Source organism: Peromyscus californicus, unplaced genomic scaffold, assembly GCF_007827085.1.
Source record: "Peromyscus californicus insignis strain IS unplaced genomic scaffold, ASM782708v3 Scaffold_5__1_contigs__length_169319896, whole genome shotgun sequence".
Lineage (NCBI taxonomy): Eukaryota > Metazoa > Chordata > Mammalia > Rodentia > Cricetidae > Peromyscus > Peromyscus californicus.
In genome coordinates, this window is record NW_026294573.1 from 36336886 (window position 1) to 36352601 (window position 15716).

Here is a 15716-nt window from a genome sequence, read left to right on the forward strand (position 1 = left end):
TAGTTAAAACAATATTCCACAACATAAACAAATGTAATTCTCTTTGCCTAGTTAAACAAATATTCTGCAACAGGCTAAACTGAAGAGTTTTGGATTAATGGCACTGGCAGAGGAGATTTCAAGGCAGCCTAGTATTGACTCTGTCATGTGGTTATTATATCACTCTTGTGTAGATCTATAATTAAAGGAGCAAGCCAAGCAAGGAAAATACAAAATGTACAATTTGAGGAGGAAATGAGCACCCAGGAAATGTAATGGAGCTAAGTCCAATACTCAATGAGATAAAAAGATTAAGGAAAAACCTGATGCTCCATGGAATAAAGGGAGTGGTGACCTCGGGGCAAGACCCCCACACAGCTAAGCCTCCAACTTATGAAAAGGAATTTTAAAAATTAGCCGGGCGGTGGTGGCGCACGCCTTTAATCCCAGCACTCGGGAGGCAGAGGCAGGCGGATCTCTGTGAGTTCGAGGCCAGCCTGGACTACCAAGTGAGTTCCAGGAAAGGCGCAAAGCTACACAGAGAAACCCTGTCTCGAAAAACCAAAAAAAAAAAAAAAAAAAAAAAATTAAAGGAATTTAAACAGTGAAGAAAACCATCAAAAGCAGAAAGCTGATGAAAATGTATTTGAACAAGGTGGCCAAGTTCCAGCCCCAGCAAGCAGTAGAACTTGTCAGCTTCAGCCACATGGTTATGGCTTTAGAGTCCAGGATACAAGATGGGGTTGTGGAATCTCCCTCCTCGACTAAGGAAAGCCGCCAAGGTCAGGCATGTGTCAGTGTAGTCCCTGCTTGGAGCCCAGAAAGGCTGTTGTGTGAAGATGTGAAAGTGAAGCCTGGATTTTGTTGGAGACACCAAGATGTTGGAGAAGTCATAGTCGTGGGATACCTGCTGAGGAAAGCTGCTAACAGAGTGTGAAAGCAACCCAAGAGAGAGAGGTGTGTGGCGGTCAACAAAGCTGCAAGGAGTTGGAGATCTGAAGAGCATTTTGACATCTTGGAAATGCAGAATTTGGAGTTTTTCCAGCTGGTTTTTGGTCTTGCTTTGGTCCAGTGTTTTCTTACTATGTTTCCTTTCCTCCCGTTTGGAATGGTAATGTATATTCTGTGCCATTGTATGTTGGGAGTATGTGATCTGCTTTTTTATTTTGATTTTATAGGGGTTACAGTTAAGAGATTTCCTTGTGTCTTAGAAGAGATTTTGGACTTTTAAACATTGTTGAGACTGTTATAGACTATAGGGACTTCTGAAGTTGTACTGAATGCATATTTGCATTATGATATGACTATAAGCCTATGGGGGCCAGGGAGTGAAATGTGGTGGTTTGAGTGAGAATGCCCCCACAGGCTCATAGATTTAAATGCTTGGTCACCACAGAATGACACTATTTGAAAAGATTAGAAGATGTGGCCGTGTTGGAGGAAGTGTGTCACTGGGGGTGGGCTTTGAGATTTCAGAAGCCCATGAAAAGCTGGTGGTTTGAAAGAAAATGGACCCCAAAGGGAATGGCACTATTAGGAGGTGTGGCCTTATTGAAGTAGGTGTGGTCTTGTTGGAGGAAGTGTGTCACTGTGGAGGTGGGTTTTGAGGGCTCATATGTGCTCAAGCCTCACCCAATATCTCAGACTACTTCCTGTTATCTGTGAATCAAGATGTAGAACTCTCAGCTCCTTCTCCAGCACCATGTCTTCCTGCATGCTGCCTTGCTTCCCACCATGCTGATAATGGACTAAACCTCTGAAACTATAAGCAAGCCCCAATTAAATGCTTTTCTTTATAATAGTTGCCATGGCCGTGGTGTCTCTTCACAGCACTAGAACACTGACTAAGACACCCAGCATTGACCTCTGACTTCCATATGCATACACACACACACACACACACACACACAAAGAAACATTTGAAACGTGACAGAAAGGAAGAATGCATGTTGAGATTAAGGCATTGGTAGGTGTGGTAATGAGAAACTTAGGGAATTCTTGTTTAATGGTGTATTAGTCAGTGTTTTTAGAGGAACAGAACACAGAATGAATATATATGGGGTTTATTAGAGTGGCTTACAGACTGTGGTCTAGCTATTCCAACAATGGCTGTCTCCCAATAGAAAGTCCGAGAGTCCAGTGCTTGTTCAGTCCATAGGGCTGAATGTCTAAGGTGGTCTTCAGTAAATGCTGGAATCATAAAGAAGTAGGTGCTGATATCAGTGAGTCACAAGTGAGGACAACCAGACAAAGAGCAGGTGCTTCATTCTTCCATGTCCTTTATATAGGCTGCCACCAGAAGTGTGGTGCAGATTTAAATTGGATCTTCCCACCTCAAGAGATCTGGATTTAGGGTGGGTCTTCCCACTTCAAACAGCCCAATCAAGGAAAATTCCTCGGGCTGGAGAGATGGCTCAGAGGTTAAGAACACTGGCTGCTCTTCCAGAGGTCCTGAGTTCAATTCCCAGCAACCACATGGTGGCTCACAACCATCTGTAATGAGATCTGGTGCCCTCTTCTGGCTTGCAGGCATACATGCAAGCAGAAGAGTGTACACATAATAAATCTTAAAAAAAAAAAAAAGAAGAAGAAAGAAAGAAAGAAAGAAAGAAGAAAGAAAGAAAAGAAAAGCCCCTCAAAGGTGTACCCAGCTGATAGGGTTATAGTTAATTCCAGATGACAACCAGTAATAGCCAGCACAAGTGGCACGTTCTCTCTGAGACACAGGGACCTGTTAGCCAGTGAGAGTCAGGATTAGAGATCCTGTTTGAGGTTGGAAAGAATAGATAGCAACAGTGAAGGAGAAGACATCTAAGGAAGTCTAGAGACTTCTACTGTCATGTGCCTGTTGTGGTCTGAGAGCCGGAGCCGTAGCACCAGTCTGAATGGCAGTACATTATCTCCCCCCCAACAATATTCAGCTACATAATGGCAGGTGCGGGGAGGCTGGGGGAATCGCTGAGTTTATCAGGTAGATGCAGTGAGAAGACAAAGGGCAGGAACTTGAGGATTCTGGCAAAGGAGTGATTGAAGTGATCAAGCCCTAAGACCTAATGTGGATAGGAGAGAGAGAAAGTGGCATGAAACCTTAGACTCACAAGTATAGGATAGATAGGATATCTTCTTTAATTTTGCCAAATACAAATAGACTAGATATTATAAAGAGACTAGATATTGTAACTGTAATTCTTGCTTGATAATTGTTTTGTTATATGTAATTTTACTATGTGAAAGTTAAAACCTTCCTTTTGGAAAAAAAAAGAAAAGGGGAAGTGCTGTGGGATGTTCTGGATGTTAAATGTGTTGCTCTGATTGGTTAATAAATAAAACACTGATTGGCCAGTAGCCAGGCAGGAAGTATAGGCGGGACAAGGAGAGAGGAGAATTCTGGGAAGTGGAAGGCTGAGAGAGACACTGCCAGCCCCCAATGTCCCAATGAAGTGAAGGAAAAGAACCCACATCTTGAAAATAGATAAATAAGATAGTGATGTGGTTTAAGTAGTTCTGGGTGAAGACAAGGTCTCAGGTGTGGCCAACATGGAGCCCAGGAGACAGTCAGGATGCTGACATTGGATCCCTTCAGGCAGTGGCGGACCTTGAGCGGGCATGGGTGGGGAGAGCGTACCTGTGAGTGAAATATTAATCCTTTATTCTGTTTGTTAGTTTGTTTGCCACCACACCCAGCCTAATCATTTTCTTAAATTACATTCTAGCCGAATACTGTGGTACACACCTTTGAATCCCAGCACTCCAGAGATGGAGACAGATGGATCTCTATAAGTTCAAGACTAGCTTGGTCTACATAGTGAGCCCCAGGTCAGCTAAGTCTATAGAGAGAGACCCTTTCTCAAAATACCAACAAAATAAAATAAATTACTCTTTATTTATGTGCATGTGCCACAGCACATGTGTGGAATTCAGAAGTTAGCTTGCAGGATTCACTTCTTTCCTTCCACTTTGTGGGTCCTGGGGATTGAACCCAGGTCACTAGGCTTATCAGCAAGCCCTTTTACCCACTGAGCCCTCTCATGGCCCCTTAGATATTTATCTTTGAAGAATAAAACAGGTCTTTTTGGTGTCAGCATGGGGGACAAAGGTACATACACATGAATGGCCTGACCCTTAGCATCTCAGGGGCTTTTAAATGAGGATATAGATCTCATCCATTTCTCTGTCATTGGGCGATCCCTGTGTCTTTCTTAGGGTCCTCTTTACTAGGTTACCTCCCTGGAGTTGTGAGTAACAGTCTAGTCACCCTTTGTTTTACATCTAGTATCCACCTATGAGTGAGTACATATGTTTGGAACCTGGGGCCTACCTATGCTGAGACACTTTGCTCAGCCTGGGTGAAGGGAGGAGGGGACTGGACCTGCCTCAACTGAATCTACCAGGTTGAGCTGAATCCCCAGGGGAGTCCTTGCCCTGGAGGAGATGGGAATGGGGGGTGGGTTGGGGGGGAGGGGGGGCAGCGGGAGGAGGGAGGACAGGGGAATCCGTAGCTGATATGGAAAATTAATTTAAATTATAAAATAAAAAAATAAATGAGGATATAGGATAAGAAACTTGGATGGGCTTTGCTGAGGAGACACCAGTTCCCCCTCTCAGTCCTTGGGATGTGAGAGTATAAGAGGCCACCACCAGTGAAGGCTTTGCAGAGCCCAGGACACAGCTTTGGAGCTGGGCAGAGTGGTCGTGAGGGAGCTGAGGGTGGAGGAAGAATTGTCACGGCAGAGTGAGGGGGCCAGGAAGAGGAAGAAAGACGGGAATGAAGGAGATGAAACATGGAGCCTTGGGAGGGGTGAGGAGAGTGGGGGAGAGTGTGGCTGTGGAGCCTTGGGAGGGGTGAGGAGAGTGGGGGAGAGTGTGGCTGTGGAGCCTTGGGAGGGGTGAGGAGAGTGGGGGAGAGTGTGGCTGTGGAGCCTTGGGAGGGGTGAGGAGAGTGGGGGAGAGTGTGGCTGTGGAGCCTTGGGAGGGGTGAGGAGAGTGGGGGAGAGTGTGGCTGTGGAGCCTTGGGAGGGGTGAGGAGAGTGGGGGAGAGTGTGGCTGTGGAGCCTTGGGAGGGGTGAGGAGAGTGGGGGAGAGTGTGGCTGTGGAGCCTTGGGAGGGATGAGGAGAGTGGGGGAGAGTGTGGCTGTGGAGCCTTGGGAGGGATGAGGAGAGTGGGGGAGACTGTGGTGAGATCTAAGTTGTGTTTTGCAGAGCTGGAGAGGAGGTCTGGGGAATAGAATTAAGGGCAGAGTGAGTCTGGGTAGAAGAAAAGTGGGGCTTGTGAGTGAATAATTATATATTAATAATTATATATAGGTTATGTAAGGAGATATAGGGAAAGAGGTAAAAGCGTGAAATCAAACATTCTAAATTGGGGCTGAAGAGGTGGCTCAGTGGTTAGGAGCACTGGCTGCTCTTCCAGAGAACCTGGGTTCAATTCCCAGCACCCACATGACAGCTCACAACTGTCTGTAACTCCATTTCAGAGGACACCCATGGCAAAACACCACTGCACATAAAATAAAAGTAAATACATTTTTTTAAAAGCTCCAAATTGAGCCCGGCGGTGGTGGCGCACGCCTTTAATCCCAGCACTTGGGAGGCAGAGGCAGGTGGATCTCTGTGAGTTTGAGGCCAACCTGGTCTACAAAGCGAGTTCTAGGAAAGGTGCAAAGCTACACAGAGAAACCCTGTCTCAAAAAAAAAAAAAAAAAAAAAAACACCTCCAAATCTTGTGTTGACTGTGCAAGTAGGTTTGAACACCAGAGTTCAGATCCCCAGAACCCACATAAGTTGGGCAGAAATGGCAAGCACTTGGGAGGCAGAGACAGGGAATCCCTGGGACAACCTGGCCAGGTATACTACCCAGAATTGGCAAGCTCTCTGTTCGTCAAGAAACCATGTTTCTGTTGTGTGATATTTTGTTTGTGTTTTGACAAATAAAGCTTGCTTGGAGTCAGAGGGTGGAGCTAGCCACTAGTTAACCATAGAGGTTTGGAGGACTGTAGAGAGAGGGACAGGAAGTGGTAAGGCAGGGCTGAGACAGGATCTCAGCCTTTTTGGTTGGAGGAACAGAAAAGGTAAGAAGTCATTGGTGGCTGCTCCCTGCTTCTCTGCTCTTTCAGGTTTTTACCCCCTATCTGACTCCTGGTTTTTATTGATAAAATTAATTAAATTTATGCATCATCTGGTGCCCCATGTTGGGCACCATATATAAACAGACATTTCTCTCCTGCCTGCCTATTCCCAAATACCCAGAAGCCACTTCCCAAATTACTACACAAAGGCTTATATTACTTATAAATGCTCGGCCAATAGCTCAGATTTATTACTAACTAGCTCTCACATTTAAATTAGTCCATTTCTATTCATCTATGTTTTGCCACATGGCTCGTGGCTTTACCTGTCCTCTCGCATGTCTTGTTCCTCCAGCTGGTGGCTGGCATCTCTCCTGACTCCACCTTCCTTCTTCCCATCATTTTGTTTGGCTTTCTTTCCTAACTTCTTGCCCAGCTACCAGCCTGTCAGCTTTTTATTAACCAATGAGGGTAATACATATTCATAGTGTAGAAAAGGCTTGTTCCACAACATTTCAATAAATAAAGTGGAGAGCAATAAAAGACACTCAGTTTCAGCACATGCACCTATCCACATACATACAAACGTGCATACACACACCACAAATACACATATGCAAAGAAAATCCATGGTCTTCCTCCCCCATATAGGGAGTCTGAGGCAAGCCTGGGCTGTATGAGGCTCTGTCTTTAAAAAGAGAGAAAAGTACTTTAAAAAGAACTGACATTGTGTATAGAAAGTAACAGTAAGTGCTGGGTATGGTGGCACACGTCTTTAATCCCAGCACAGAGGCAGGAACACAGGGATTTCTGTAAATTCCAGGCCAGCCTCATCTACATAGTGAATTCTAGTATAGTCAGGGCTATGTAAAGAGACACTATTTCCAAACAAACAAACAAATAACAGTAAGCTGAATATGTTGGACAAGTAGCAAAATGCTTTGTAACAAAATGAGAGAAGCAACTTAAATAGAGGTTTACTGTGGTTCATTCTTGAGAGGTTCCAGGGTTTGGTCGGCCTCTCAGCTCCCCCGCTGGTGGCAAGCAGAATGCCAGGATGAGGAGACTGTGACTGTGGGAGAGAGAAGCCACAGCCTGGGGTCCCAGCATCCCCTTTGACAGCGGGCACCGGTGATTGGCCTCTTCCCAACAGATCCATCTCCCAAAGGGTTCCACCATCTCCCCGGGTTCTCATGCCTGCTCACCAGGCCTCTAAGCTCCAGCACATTTTCATTTGTGTTTTGTTCTTTGTTTTAAAGTGAATTTATTATTGAAGAAATAAAAATGTTTATACATGTAATAACTGTTGCTGGAGATCTTCTCTCCAGGTCCCACCAAGCCCCACAGTCCCACAACCCACGTATAAAATAATCACTCAGATGCTTATATTACTTATAAATTGTATGGCCGTGGCAGGCTTCTTGTTATCTACTTCTTCTATCTTGAATTAACCCATTTCTATTAATCTATAAGTTGCCACGTGGTTCATGGCTTACCGGTACCTTACATCTTGCTTGTCATGGCGGTGGCTGGCAGGTCTCTCTCCCTCAGCCTTCCACTTCCCAGCCTTCTCCTCTCTCCTTGTCCCACCTATACTTCCTGCCTGGCCACTGGCCAATCAGTGTTTTATTTATATAGAGCGATAGCCACAGCAAATAACAGCCCAGAATGTGGTACTTATAAAATCTGTACACAGACCCGGCATGGTGGTGCACACTTTTAATCCCAGCCTTGGGAGGTAGAGGCAGACAGCTCTGGGATTTCAAGACCAGCCTGGTCTACATAGTGAGTTCTAGGATAACCAGAGCTACATAGACCCTGTCTCAAAATAATTAATAAACAAATAATAAGTAAAATCTACATAACCTACTCTAACATCTTAGGCCTTCACTCTCACACTACTTACAGTGTCACACAAAACAACCTCGGATTCTCTAGGCTCCATTAGGAAGTGCCCTACACAGGTGTGTCATTTTTTTATGGCTATGATATCAAGCCCAGGGCTTCACACGTACTAAAGCAGATTCTATGCCGTTGAACTACATTTCCAGCCTTTTAGCTATTTATTTTATGGATGTAATTGTTGTGCCTACATGCATGTACATGTATCGCCTGCAGAGGTCAGAAGAGTTCATCTGTCTCCTGGAACTGGAGTTATGTGTGGTTACAAACCACCATGTAGATGCTGGAACCTGAACCCAGATCCTCTGAAAAGTGCTTTTAGCTATGGAACCATCTCTCCAGCCCTTGACATGTTTTCAGTGTTCAGATATGCAGTGACTAATGTGTTACGTTACCTACAGCTAGTGTGGTAGCATGCTGTATAGATTTGTAGCCTAGTAGCATCAGGCCATATCATATTGTCTAGATATATGAGTTCATGTAATTACGTTCTGTGATGTACACACAAGGATGTATTTCTAAACACGTTTTTCAAAGTGTATTTCCATCTTTGAGTGACACACAATGTCTTAGTTAGGGTGACTATTGCTGTGATGACACACCATGACCAAAAGCAACTTGGGGAGGAAAGGGGTTATTGCACTCACACTTCTATATGACAGTTCATCATCAAAAGCAGTGAGGGCAGGGACTCAGGCAGGACAACAACCTGGAGGCAGAAGCTGGGGCAGAAGCCATGAAGGGATGCTTCCTTTTTGGCTTGCTGTCCGTGGCTTGCTCAGTCTGCTTTCTTATGGAACCCAGGACCATCAGCCCAGGGATAGCCCCACCCACAATGAGCTGGGCCCTCCCACATTAATCACTAATTAAGAAAATGCTTTACAGCTGGATCTTAGAGAAGTGTTTTCTCAACTGAGACTCCCTCCTTTCCAATAACTCTAAATTGTGTCAAGTTGACATAAAACTAGCACACACGACTTATCTATCTCTGTGTGAAGGCTGAGGGTGGGGAAGCAGGCCAAGACTCCAAGGGGAAGGCCTTGTTTCATTCTGACCTGTGACCTCCCCCAGGAATGGGATCCAGTGACCTCTTTGTCTGTGAGGGGACCTGGGGAGCGTGAGCCAGGCTGATAACCATGTCTTGGAAGTTTCTTGCTTTTATGATGGCTTGCCATGGACAGCAAGCCAAAAAGAAGCACCCCTTCATGGCTTCTACACCAGCTTCTGCCTCCAGATTCTGTCCTGCATTTAGGGGACAGAGTTGGCAAGGGGAGCTCTCTGGGAAATTTTATCCAGAAACAAGACGTAGTGAGCTCTTGTTTGTTTTTGTTTGTTTGTTTGTCTGGCTTGGTTTGTTCTTTTGAGATCTTGCTATACTGTCCTGGATGGCCTGGTGCTTGTTACATAACCCAGAGTAGCCTTGAATTTATGGTAGTTCCCCTGCCTCAGTCTCCCAGGTGCTGGGTTACAGGCCTGGCTCCTCATAGTTGTTGATGGTTGGTAGCTTCCTTCTGAGTGTGGCTAAGGACCTCTGACTTAGCATGGGAGCTAGATTTTGAAATTTTGTGATTTTGGTTTGCTTGCTTGAAGGACTTTTTGGCCACTGTAGAAATGATTTGTGGATAAGACCCCACTTCTTAATCACCTCTGATGATGGAGGGGAAATCAAAGAGTTCGTTCTGGAAAGAAGACAAGGCATGCTGGTCATTCTTGCAGAAGACTTTGCCAAGGCTAGAAGGCCACAAACAATTTGGATGAAGGTTTCTAATCTGGATTTTAATTTCATGTACTGTGATTTCTCACATCATTTTCTCTCCAAGGTAAAATAATGAGTTGTAATTGGCTGCCACTTAGAGAGAGAGTCCAATGAGCATGATGGAGTCGGACGTTTTTCTCTGGCATTCCACGGGAGCTCCGGTTCGGATCAAGCTGGTGAAACTGACTTTTATTGCCCGCTGCATGCCATGATGGGCTGACTGTAATTTAAATCCTCTTCCCCAAAAGCCATTTTCCATTAGTGCTAATTTGTTTGCTTCTCATTTCTCCTGATCATTAGAGTCTCTGCTGGTGAGCACCAAATTGGAAATGATTTCTTTGACATTTCAAAAAATTTTTCTCCCCTTCTTGGATGCCATTTGGCTGCAACTGAAGAACATTATGGTTTTCAGAAGAACAGCTCTCTCCAATTACAATTTAACTGACCGTTCATGGCACCAAATCCCTGTCCTTAGTGTCCAAAGATGACGCCACGCTGACATGGCCGTCCCTGTCGCTGCCGTAAAATGCCTCATAGACCTCGTGCTGGCCTCCTTGGATGGTGCTTCCACCACTCTGCACATGGCAGCTTGGAGAAGGCAGTAGTTTTATGTACCTACATATCATGGGCATTCGGATATAACCATCAAAACAAGAGCTGGCTGGCTTCTAATCAGGCGGCAGGCATTTTTAAACATCTATTTTATGCCACCCTGCCCCGGGACACAGGGACAGGGACATCAACCCTTACCCTTGAGCTCAGCCTCCAGCGAGGGGAGGGTTCATTTTGACAGCACAGGGAGAGAGAAAGGTGATAGAAGAAGGACCACAGAGCCACGAGTCCCAAATGGCCCAGAGGTTTTGCCAAAGGACAAAAATTTTTTATTCTGGTTTTTCAAGACAGGGTTTCTCCGTGTAGTTTTGGTGCCTGCGCTGGATCTCATTCTGTAGACCAGGCTGGCCTCGAACTCAAAGAGATTGGCCTGGCTCTGCCTCCTGGGTGCTGGGATTAAAGGCGTGCGCCACCACTGCCCGGCTTGGAAGCTGGCCACTCTTGGTGGCAGGGCATCATTGAGAGTTCTGGAAGGTCTGGGAGATTGAGCACTGGAGGTCTAGTCATATGAACGTGAACAGGGATAAGGTTAGATAGGGACCTTCTTTAAAATCTATTTATTATTATTGTGTATGGTGTGTGTGAGCATGTTCAGGGTCACCCTGGGCTACATAGCAAGTTGAGGACAGCCTAGGCCACATGGAGTGTATCTCAGTGGCATAGTGTTTGCCTACATTGTAAGTGACCCTAGGTTCTATCCCCAGCACTGCAAAGAAAAATGGAGACGTGGGCTGGGGTTCTCCTGACGGGCCCTGCGCTTCCTGTGAGCATGCTTGGTTCCTCCCTTCTCTCATCCTCCGGTCCTGTTGTCTCTTCCTGAGAGGAGTTCTGCTTCTGTCTTCCCCGTGGTGCCCTGAGCATGGCTTCTGAGCTGGCACCCACCTCCAGTCTTGCCTCTTCAAGCATCCTTTTATTAGTTACTTAATTTTCAAGGTTTTTTTATTGCTTTATGTGTATGAGTGTTTTGCCGTATGAATGTCTGTGCACATGTGCATGCCTAGTGCCTTGGAGGCCAGAAGAGGGCATCTGATCCCCTGAAACTGGAGTGACAGAAGGTTGTGAGCCACCATATAGGTACTAGGAATCAAACCCAGCTCTTCTCCAAGGGCAGTCTGTGCTTCTAACTGATGAACTGTATCTCCTGCCCCATCTTTTTTTTTTTTCTAATGTGTATGTTTGAATGAATGTATGCCATGTGTGTGCAGGTGCCCATGGAGGCCAGAAGAGGGTGTCAGATCCCCAGAACTGGAGTTACAGCAGTTGTGAGCTGCCCAACATGGGTGCTTCGAACTGCACCCCAGCCTCTGGAAGAACAGCAAGCACTTTTAACAACTGAACCATCTCTCCAGTCCCATTCTCCAGTCACTGGAGGCAATAATCAAGAGATTGCCAAAACAAGCCATGCCAGGCATGGTGGCACATGCCTTTAGTTGAGCAGAAGAGGCAGGGGCAAGGGGATCTTTATTGTCTGCTCACTCACCTCTGAACTAACTGCATGCTTTAGTCCCTCTGCCTAGAATTTCTCCGTGTCTCCCCTGGCTGGCCATAGGCCTTCCGTAACAGCCAGCACCCAAACCAAAGCAAGTGTCCTGGGCTGATGTCCTGTGCTGGCCCTATCAGATCACACTATTAGAACTATAATGATTTCTTCATAAGGCTCTATGGAGGGCTGGAGAGACGCTCAGAGGTTAAGAGCATTGGCTGCTCTTGCAGAGGCCTTGTGTTAGGTTCTCAACACCCACATTGTGGTTTACAACTACCTGTGACTCTGGTTCCAGAGAATCTGAGGTCCTCTTCTGGCTCTGAGGAAGCCCCAGACACAGGTGATATATATATATATATATATATATATATATATATATATATATGCATGCAGATGAACACCCATACACATATGACAAAAATAAAAAAATCTTTCAAAACAAAAAGGGGGTAAGGATGGCTCAGTGGTTAGATGAGCTTAGTTCTATTCTGGGACCCATATGATGGAAAGAGAGAACCTGTTTCTACAAGTTGTGCTCTGACCTCTGCACATACAGTGTGGCATGCACAAATGTGTGCGTGCACAAATAAATAATTGTATTTCTAATGTTTTTTAATACAATAAAATAAAAGGCTCTGTGCCATCCTCAAACCTTGTACCCATCAAGCACAAGATCTGTGCCCATCTCCGCAGTTCGAATTATTCAAACAGGACTCACGCATGCTCAAGTTAGCGCTCCACTACTGGGCTTCATGCCAGGTCCACAGTTTCAGAAAAGGTTTCAAAGTCCTGAGGAGAGGAGAGCCACCAAGGCACAGGCAGGAATCAGAATGACGTCAGACTTACCAACAGAAGCAAAGGGGACTGTGTGATGGATCAAGCCTTGCCTTATTTGTTACATGGAGTCACACACCCAGCCCGTCCAATAGGGGTTAGCCTCCAATAGAAGAGGCGTTAGCAGATTTTCCGGGACACACCTACATTCACCACTACAGAGCATGCCCCAGTTAAACAAAGGAGTAAATCAAGAAACAAGGTGTCCGGTGCTACGATGAAGAGCGGCCAGAGGAAACCCCAAGGCAGATTTGTAAACCAGGCTTTGTAACAGCCCCACCTGAAGGAGAAAGAGGTCTGTGGACACAGGTCTCCAGGGAGAAGAGGCTAGTCAGATGTGGGTTGAACACTTAGAAAAATAAATCCTGCTACATATGGAACATTTGCAGGGTAAATCACTGCAGATAATTAGAACTAAATGATTGAAAAGAAATGGCCATGATTGACTCTAGGTAAAAGCCAAACCGTAAGGAAAGAAAATGTAATAGTATTTTATTGCTTGGCTGAAGAGTTTATTTACTTGGTCAATAATGTAAACACTATTGATTTAACTGTAAATTGTGGGAAATTATATTGTGAGGATGGGCAAGAGGAAAGGGAGGGTTGGAGTACTTCAAGAGAACTAATTCCTCATCCGCCAGAATAATAAATAATAAATTTTGTCCAAGATTGATAAATCAAGTAATAGTAGTATATTAGTTGGCTGAGGCTACCGTGACAAAGAACTGCAGGCTGGATGGCTTAAAGAACAGGAATAGGGCTGGAGTCGTGGCTCAGAGCTCACCTGGGTTCTATTCCTAGCACCCACATGGTGACTCAGCCACCTGTAACTCCAGTTCCAGTGTGTCCAACGCCCTCTCCTGGCCTTGGTGGGCAATGCATTACATGGCTGACACTTGTCCATCTTTTTTTTTGGGGGGGGGGGTGTCCGAGACAGGGTTTCTCTGTGTAGCTTTGCGCCTTTCCTGGAACTCACTCTGTAGGCCAGGCTGGCCTCGAACTCACAGAGATCCGCCTGCCTCTGCCTCCCCAGTGCTGGGATTAAAGGCGTGCGCCACCACACATGTCCATCTTTAAAAGAAAAAAGCAGAACTGTATTACTGCCCAGGTCTGCTGGCTGAGAGCTGAATTAAGAGTGCTGTAGGGCTGCTGGCTCCCAGACCTCTCTGCTTTCATTGAAGATGGCCATCTTTCCCTATATCTTCATTTGGCTCCCCATGTCCTAATACTTTCTAACATTTTGTTGTTGGTGGTGGTTTTTGAGACAGGGTTTCTCTGTGTAACAGCTCTGGCTGTCCTGAAACTTGCTTTATAGACCAGGCTGGCCTCAAACCCATAAAGATCTGCCTGCCTCTGCCTCCCAAGTGCTAGAATTAAAGGCGTGCGCCACCACCACCCGTACATTCTTTTGGTTTTTGAGACAGGGTCTCACTATAGCCTATATCAGGCTATAGCCCTGGCTGGTCTGAAATTCACTATGTAGACCAGGCTAGCCTTGAACTCACAGAGATCTGCCTGCCTCTGCCTCTCACAAGTTAGGATTAAAGATGTTAGCCACCACATCCAGCCCTGATCTGTTTTGTATATAATACCTTCACATTAAACAAAGGTGCACCTTGATGACCCCACTGTACCTTCATATTAAACAAAGGTGCCTTAATGACCCCACTGTACCTTCATATTAAACAAAGGTGCACCTTGATGACCCCACTGTGTCCTAGATGCTTTTTAAAAGACCCTGTCAGGGCCAGAGATGACTCAGTTGGTAAAGTATTTGCTTTGATTTCACAGCCTTGAGCCCAGGCTGGTTCCAAAGCTCCTGCTCCTCCCCAGGAGTGCCTCCAGGGCCCTGGTGAGGCCACATGCACCTCTTGTCTCCCACGCCTTGTAGAGAGCTACTCTCGATAGGTCTTCCCTGCACACTTGAGAGTTGAAGCTAGGTGTGCTGGGCACAAGAAGGTCATGTTTGAGGCCCGCCTAGTGAGACCCTGTCTCAAAGGAAGAAAAAGCAAAGAGAAAGGAAAGGAGAACAGAAGGGAAGAGTGAGCTCCTGGGACTCTGGGGGACTGTCTCACGTGGCGCATCCTGCCTGGAGTTTTCTACCCCAGAACTGCTGGATGCTTCTCTGATAGCACTCGAGTTCTGACCCTATGAAGAATCCATCCTGATATGGTTAATGCTGGTGTCTCATCCCCTCCTCCCTGGGGTCTGAAACAGCCACTGGTCCCATCTTCTTCAGGCTGGTTTGGCTGTTGAAGGTGGCCACAGCCTATGACAGTATTTTTATGCCTCTGACTGCAGTAGATTTGCCATAATTGATGGCATCCCATGAGGCTTTGGTCATCTTTTGTGTTTAGGTTGGTCCACACTTGTTCCCCCAGTTCTAAAGACTGATTGGACCCTGCGGTGTCTTCCTGAAGCTGCGTGGCTACCCTTCCCAGGAGCACGGACCCCGTGTCCTCTGGGGAGTAGTAGAGGTTGGTATGTATGTACGTCTGTCTCAGCCTGCCTCAGATTATCACTCCCTAATAAAAGCCTGATAGCAGGGCCCCATCAATATCTCAAATACATGTGAGGAAACGTTAATTTAGAATCAATTTTAGGATGTTTCAGACTGTAAAGTCCTTTTAACTAGATCTCTGGCGAAGATGTAGGAGCACTTTATGGGACTGTAAATTTCATGTTGAACAGTCTTCGTGAAATACACATCTCCCCTACACACAAGCTGTTCCCTCCATATCAATCATGGCCGCTGCAAGTAATGTTTCACAAATATTCTGTAAATCACAGAAAACCCCATGATAATGTGAAATATGACTTTCACTTGTCTGTCAGACAAAAGAATCGCACATGCCTCTATCCCATCAGCACTAACATTTGTTATGGATAATAACACTTTCAATCACAACTATTTTTGGGAAACGGGTTTATTTTAAACCTTCCCTCCCCCCACTGAAAACACTCTCCCAAGGACACAGGCTCCTACAGACCACAGCCCATTAATCCAGCTGTGGAATAAGAAGCTGTTCTTCCCACTAACTTTACTTTGCGGTGTTTTAAAGAGTTAGAATAAACGCTTCAGGTA

The 15716-nt window shown here is 45.7% G+C and overlaps 1 protein-coding gene across 4 annotated transcripts in view; it reads left to right on the plus strand.

The window, feature by feature from the left end:
• Window positions 1-15716, plus strand: part of Armh1 (armadillo like helical domain containing 1) — a 46717-nt gene that overhangs the window by 3692 nt on the left and 27309 nt on the right. For 3 of the 4 annotated variants that reach the window (XM_052716275.1, XM_052716277.1, XM_052716278.1), the window contains exon 2: window positions 14989-15108. The exons of the other annotated variant lie outside the window; for it this stretch is intronic. The gene's annotated coding sequence lies outside the window, so the exon portion shown is untranslated. The remainder of the gene's footprint in view (window positions 1-14988; window positions 15109-15716) is intronic. 4 annotated transcript variants of the gene reach the window in all.